Source organism: Dipodomys spectabilis, unplaced genomic scaffold (genome assembly GCF_019054845.1).
Source record: "Dipodomys spectabilis isolate Male_0828 unplaced genomic scaffold, ASM1905484v1 ptg000627l, whole genome shotgun sequence".
Classification (NCBI taxonomy): Eukaryota; Metazoa; Chordata; class Mammalia; order Rodentia; family Heteromyidae; genus Dipodomys; species Dipodomys spectabilis.
Window position 1 is genome coordinate 349,789 of NW_024871304.1, and position 8,322 is coordinate 358,110.

The following is an 8,322-nucleotide window of genomic DNA, read 5'->3' on the forward strand; positions in this document are numbered from 1 at the left end:
GTTTACAACTGACAGACTCAATTTGAGCCTTCAAATTTGTGGTTATTCTATTGTAAAGTAATATGTTGTTTATCTAGCATTTATTAGATTTTTATGCATATGTATTTTCACAATGTGGTCCTCAGTTTGAATTAAACCAGATTTTGCAAACTCAAAAAATAATAAAATAAAATCTGGAATGAAACAATGATGTCCACCCTCTCTACTACTCTTCCATATAGTAGTGGACATTCTAGCAAGAGCAATAGGCAAGAGAAAAACATAACGGGGATCCAAATAAGGAAGAAGTAAAACGATCCCTTTGTACAGATGAAATGATCCTGTATTTAGAGACCCTATACCTACCTTCCTCAAGTTAGTAAAGGTGTTGCTAACCTTTAGCAATGTAGCAAGGGTATAAAACCCACAAGAATCAGTAGTCTTTCTTTGTTACCAACAATGGGAACATCCAGGTTGAAATCCAAAAAATAACCTCATATGTATTAGCCTCAAAATCAACTCAAATCTAAACAAAACAAAACAACAACAACAACAAAACTATGAATTAATTTAACCAAAAATGTGAAGGACCTCTACTGTGAAAATTTAAAAATATAAAAAGGGAAATTGAAGGAGATTCAAGGAAATGCAAAATCTTTCAATGCTTTCACAAATAACATTGTGAAAACTGCACTTCTGCCCCCAAACAATTGACAATGCACTACCCATCAAAATCCCAACAATATTCTTCAATGCAGTAGAGAAAGCAATCCAAATTTAATATGAAATTAGAGAATTACAGATGAAAAAGTAGGCTTAGAAATGAACTCATGGGCCTATAGTCATCTTACACACACACACACACACACAAACACACAATGGAATTCTATTCACCCATTAGAAAGGATGACTTTTCACCAGTTTTAAGGCAAATGAAAGGCTTGGGAAAATTATGCTAAGAGAAAGGAATGCAGACGCAGAAAAATACAGGTTTCATGGATTCATTCATTTATGGTAGCTAGAAGGTGCCTACAAATCTACAAGTAAATAAGACAGATTCTACCCCTTCCCAGTTAGAATGGCCATTATCAAGAAAACTAATAATAACAAATGCTGCCGTGGGTGTAGCCAATTCGTAACCTCCCTGGGCTGGCTTTGAACCATGATCCTCAGATCTCAGCCTCCTGAGTAGTAAGGATTACAAGCGTGAGCCACCAGCACCCGTCTCCAATTGGGAATTCTATTACACTGTTGGTGAGAAGTTAAACTTGTTCCACTCCTCTGGAATGCAGTATGGAGTTTCCTCAAAAGACTAAAAATAGATCTCTCTTATGACCCCTTAATTCCCCTCATGGGCAGTAATCCAATAAATAAACAAGCTCACATTAACGCTACAAGCATAACCATGTTCAGGGCCCGGGCCCAGAGTTCAAGGACTGGAAAAAAATGTTACCACTGCTGGTATTGGATCCCGAAAATATGAACTTTTTGACATAAGATAACAAACCATTGTATTTGCAGTAGCTAGGACAGGATTTAAATGTTGTGGGTGATAAAATGGCTTCTTTGTTGAATGATAGGAAAAGATGTAGGCAGTCCCACAAAAGGGAGATTTTTTTTGGTCTTGGTCGAGGGGCTTTAAGTCTGGGCTTGTGTACTGTCTCTGAGCTCTTCAACTCAAATGGAGATAAGAGTCTCAGGGACTTTCCTGCCAGGCTGGCTTTGAAAAGCAGTCTTCAGTTCTCAGCCTCCTGAGTAGTTAGGATTAAAGCTGTGAGCCTCTGGCACCAGGCTAAAAACGGGGGATTTTTAAAAAAGAAAATCCCCCTCTTCATCTATGTCTAAACCTCAGATATCACTAATAGAACACTTCACCCTCAAGTCATTTCATCAGACATTTGTAAATTTTCTCTTTTCCTTCATGTGGGAATACTGCAGTAAATATCAACTCAGCTGTGGGAATGGATCAATTGTATGGTATTTGCTAGCACATAAATCAGAAACTGTTACATCAAAACAAATGAAACCCTCATTTGGAATATTTTTTCTCTTTTTATTACAAATCTGCTTGATTCCTTCCTAATGTGATATTGGACCTCGTAACTGAGTGATGACGTTTTCTTTCTCTTCAGCAATTGGCCTTCTCCTACATGTGGTCAAATATTTAAGAATGCAAAGATTTCCATTGATAATTCATTAAGCTGACCTCTAAGAGAATGCACATATCTGGAATTTGGTCTGCTGTCTTGTTCTTATATGCACAGGCTTTCTAAGATTTATTTGCTGTACAAGGAATTGTATTTTCCAATCTTCTTGTGACCAATTTTAGTCTCTCTGATCAGTCTTTTGACCCTCTCTCTGAAGTCTTATTTCAGTGTGCCTCATAAAAATATATTAGTTATCTGATAAATGACTCTCAGCTTCCATATTTTGCCTGACTTCATGTAGGCTGTGATAGTTGCACTGAGTTGCTGTTCCTACTGGAGTTTTGTTTTATTTTGTTTTTAGAGGCCTAGGATTACTATTCACGGTAGTAGCTTCTCTGGACCCCTTTGATCCCCAGGCCTAGAGTCAATGGGTTTTTTCCTAAAGATACAAAGAAGAGCTGAATAAATTCCTGTTTTAATTGTCTCAAAATGAGGCAATCCGGCATCCTTGCAAAGCCATGGATAATCCAATGTAACCACTTAATAAATGGTCTATCAAGATGGCTTTTCAAGGTTGACTGTGAAAAATGTTCATTTTCAAGTGACCAACATAAAACAGATCACATCCCTGGGAGCAGACTTTTGGAAGGAAGGTACCCCATTCTTCCTTCTCTTATGATAGACCAAACCATAATATTCTGCAGTTGTGGTCAGCCTTGAGCACATTTTCCTTATAATATTCTGTAGTGTAAAAGAGGGCCAACTATCAAAATAAAGGTGAAGATACTTATCAACTACACACTGATTTATCTTTTTTATATCTTTGTTATTTTCATTACTTCAAACATATGGATAATTTAAACTTGGGATTAAACAAGTGGCAAAATATTGATAGAATAAACATTCAGTTTACCTTCATATTTCCAATATAATACACTTAACCCTTTATGGAAAATTAAGTCCAACTATAGAAACAATGGCAGGGATATAAAATAATCCTCAACTCAGAAATTCAGTCTCTCTATAAATATTTATTTGGTAGAAAACAATAAAATTTAATTAATGAATGTGACTTTTAAGTATCATCGGAAACACTCTTCATATACATAATTGTTTATAATTTTATAGATGTCACTTTGGCAAGAATTTAACATGCATGTAGAAATCAAATTTCCACAATTTAAGCTAGATGAGAGGAGTCAAACTCTGATGTACTGTGTGGTGTGAATATTACCACAGTGCTGAACCCTTCCACCTAATACCAAGTCATGTGCAATAATTTATTATTTGATGTTAAGATGAGTGCAAAGTGTAGAAAACACTTTGAATTATTACATTAATTCACAGAAATGAAACAATAATGATGTTATTCGTTTAAGTTCTAATGCTTCTCAATTTTACAATTCATGCTATATATTATTAAACTTAGTTTCACTTTCTTTTCTATAGCTACTGAAATTAAAATTATATATTAAACATTCAATATTAAGAAATCAATAAGAAGTAACCTAATTTTAAAATGATATACTATTAAACTGTGATTTGAAGTATAGTTCCAACAAGTTGTGAGGTTAAGAAAACATTACTAGAATTATTAGTAATATTTTATAACTTACCAGCTTGTTATTTGTTTACTAATTGTGTCATTTTTTATTCTTGGTCCAAGTCATCTGTTCACCTTAATTGTTTAGTTTTCTATTTTATCTCTATTGGTTTACTGATTGTACATTTTGTTTTCCCTTTTTAGTGACTGACATGAGGCTGAAAATCTGCATGCTAGTTTATTAGTTCCTATGTTAAAGTCAAATTACTGCTCTCAACAGCTGTTTTACTCTTCTTTGTATAGTACAGTATTTCCCCACTCACATCTCCTGTATTGCTGCTTGCTATCATGTATTTTATGTTTTATATTTAAATTTTATTGTCAAGTTAATGTACAGAGGGGTTATAGTTACATAAGTAAGATAATGAATTCATTTCTTTTATAACTTGTTATCCCTTCCCCCATTTTTCTCCCTCTTCCATCCCAATGCCCCCCCAAGACTATTTCCAACGTATTGTCTTGTGAGTATCACTGTTGCATAAGTTCCCCCTTTTGTCTTTTGTCTCACCATTTTGCTTTTTCCCTTTCCCTTAACTAGTTCGGATCAACATATTTACAATATCCAGGGTATCAAAATCAAATACAGTTACTACAGAGGATAAGCCATAGGTGTGGAAAACACAAAAGGATAAAAAGAAATCACATATTACATTTAGAACAACAAGAAATAACATATCTTGGAGATCATTTCCCTTGGAATCACCATACACCCTCATATGTACATAGCTATTGAGCTATTCTTCTCATCTACTAAGATTATCCTTGATGTACACAATAATGCTCCCCTATTACACAGTAATTCCACTTCTTGGCATTTACCCAAGTGATCACAAACAAGATCACACTAAAGCTACCAGAACAATTATGTTTATCACAGTATTATTTATCATAGCTAGGATAAGGAATCAACCCAGATGCTCCTCAGTAGATCAATGGATCAAGAGAATGTCTCACACACACACACACACACACACACACACACACACGCACACACACATGTAATACTATGCTTCCATCAGAAAGAATGATACCACCTCATTTGTAGTGATATGGAAGATCTTAGGAAAAAACCATATTAAGTTATGTAAGCCAGACTTAAAGAAACATAGGTCCCATGGTTTCCCTTATTTGGAATTATTAGTTTACATCTAGGATAATCTCATGTATTTAAATTTGACATTTTGTTCTATGTTGAGCATACAACATTATTGCTACCTTGTTTGTTATTTCTGCAAACAGGCAGGTATATTTAAAGTATTACGTTCATGTCATCCATTACTGAAGGAAGAACATCTAAAAGAGCAGCCCCTACTAGGAAGAACAACTCCTACTCATTTAGCTTCATTCCTATCTTAGGCCAGTGTTGTCCTCTGTATCCTCATGTTGTACATTAAAATTGTATACTTGGTCATCCTGTATATTTACTATCTTCTACATTGTGACCTAAATGCCCCAGCAATTCCAGTTTGCTTTACTTTAAAAAAAATTTCTCTCATAATGATTGAGGTTGGTGTGTGTGTATGTGTGTGTGTGTGTGTGTGTGTGTGTGTGTGTGTGTGTGTGTGTGTAGTTTTACAAATATCAGAAGACAACATTTTTCTTCATTTAGAATACATCTTTCAGGTCATTGTAAGTTATGCCTAATTGGAGAAATCTCTTGCTATTTTAAAGATGAAACAGAAAAATATATTTGTGCATGCACCACAGTTGCTTTATTAGTCTGTTGTTGAACACTTAACTTCTATTTATATCTGGGCAGCTGTTGTGAACAATGTGAATAACAAACAACTACAGATATATTTTCGAGTTACCCAGAGAGAAATAATCAAATGATTGGTGTGTCAGATGGTATTTCAACTTTGCATTTCTTCAGAAAACTGCAAATTACTTACTACAATGAGAATACTAACCTGTATTTTGACCAAGAGTGTAGAAAATTTCCTTTTCTCACACTCTCACCAACATTATTACATTTTGAGTTTTTTAAGGGCAGGTTTTTACAATGTGCAGAACCCCAGACTGGCCTTAGACTCAAATCCTCTTACTCCAAACTGCTAAATGCTTGGAATTACAAGCCTTTTCACCACAACTGGTTCCTTTGATTTTTTTGATAAGAGTTATTATAGTTATGAAGTAGTATCATAGTAATTTTCAATTGCATTTCTATAATGACTTCTGTTCACAAAGCATTAATCTAGCATAGAAGTGGTATTAAACACAACTTTGTAAACACACTGGCGCTTTTCAGGACTTTTTGGAAAACGTGTCTATTCAGAACTTTTGTCCATTTTTAATTGTTTCTTGTTAATCTCATCTTTAATCTCTCTATACAAAATCAATACTTATTTCATTATAGTAGAAAGAAAAAATTTAAGCAACTCCTAACATTTTTCAATTTTCAATAATATTATATTGTTTAATCATTTTTTGTTTACACTTAAGACTATATAAATAAATTTAGTTAGACCTTTTACAAGGCTATATGTATTTTATTTATTTTTCGTTCATGGCTCTTTCCAAAGCCTGCGTGTCTAATTTTTCTAGGTTTCTTTCAGTCTCATGTAGTTCAGATTTCAAACTGAAGTATAAATGGAAAGAAGCACAAAAACAATAGAGTTCCTCTCATCTGATGATGCCTCTACAAGAATGAGGAAAGAGTTCAATCTTCTAAGGACCTTAGATTGGCTATCAAAAAGAGAATTCATTCCTCTAGGTCTTCCCTATTTTTGAAATTTAACTTAAATGATGTAAAACACAATATACTACTCAGAGACTTTTACGTTTTCATCAGTTTTGCACATTTTCATATGGACTTCACTTCAGTCTACAACATTCATTCATTATTCTGTCCCTGATGTTTTTATACTGTCAAGACATAATAAAACCAGTTTGATTTACAGCATGAGAAGTTATCCACCTGGCTGACTTTGAAGCAGAACATGGTCAATAGAGAACATGCCTTCTGGTTTCTCATTACATGTAATGGCTTTGTAATACTGATTGCATTCTATTTAATATTAAAAAAAAACTGCTGGCTAGTTTGTGATCATTTGGGTAAATGCCCCAAAGTGGTATTGTTGGATCATAGAGGAGCTCTATGTGGAGTCTTTGGAGGAAACTCCATACTACTTTCCAAAGTTGTTGAACAAGTTTACACTCCCAACAATAATGCATTAAGGTTCCATTCTGTCCACCTCTCCACCAGCATCTGTTGTTTTTAGAGTTCATGATTATAGCCATTCTAACTGGGGTGATATGGTATCTCAATGTTGTTTTGATTTGCGTTTCTTTTATGGCTAGAGAGGTTGAGTATTTCTTCACGTGTCTATTGGCCATACTTTTTTCCTCTTCAGAAAAGTTTCTAAGTCTTTAGCTCACTTATTTATTTGGCAGTTGTTTGTTTGACGATTTGTCGTTGGGGGATTTAATTTTTTTGGGTTCCAGGTATATTTTAGATATGAGACTCTTGTCCATTACCAGCACAACTATGTTTATTGAAGCATTATTTATCATGGCTAAAATATGAAACAAACCCAGATGTCCCTCACTAGATGAAAGGATGAAGAAAATGTGATATATATATATATATATATATATATACATATATATATATATATATATATATATATATATATATATATATATATATATATACACACACACAATGGAATTCTATGCCTCCATCAGAAAGAATGACATTGCCTCATTTGTTAGGAAATGGAAAGACTTAGAAAAAATTATATTAAGTGAATTAAGCCAGGCCCAAAAAAACATAGGTAATAGGTCCCATGGTTTCCCTTATTTGCAAAAACTAGTATATGTCTGAGACAAGCAGAAAAGGTCAGATAAGTTGATGTTAGGTGAAATGAACCCCAAGATAAGGATTCAATTGTTTTTTTTTTCTTTATTGCAATTGTTTCAAACATTTATAAGATGATTTCTTTGTTGATTTGTATGTCCATCCCCCATGGTATAACCCATGCTTTCACTGTATTTGTTGTTGGTATAACTTGTGGAGGGGAAGGGAAAAAACAAATCATTTAAATAGGGATGCAGGTGGACTCATTTTAATAATGAGATGTACAAGTCCTTATGTCAAAAAATGAACTTTACATCTTTGGTGGGGGGGGGGAGTTGGTGGGATGGGGAGTGTGGGAGGAGATGGGAAGGGATGGGAACGAGAAGCAAAGAAGGAGGCAACAATGCTTGATAAGAAATATACTCATTATCTTGCCCATGTAATTGTAATTGTTATTCCTAGAAGTTTATGTTAAGTATTTCACAAGTTTTTTTTCTCTTAATTCTTAAGAAAACATTTGCTATAATTCTAATATTATTACCATTTTAGTGTTAGGAAATATTGTAATTAAAGGCACTAAGTGCATGTCCCAAAGACATACAGTGGGGAAGGAAATGATTCAAAATTTCAAAAAGTAAGCAATAAAAAAGTAGGCAAAATCCTCTCCATTCCCTTACTCTCTCAACTCAATATTGATCCTGTCCAAGAAATAATAGCATAGCAATTATTGCCCACGGTAATTGTTTTCTGTCACATTTTGTCTTCAACACAGTGTTGGTGACATTGGGTTATCA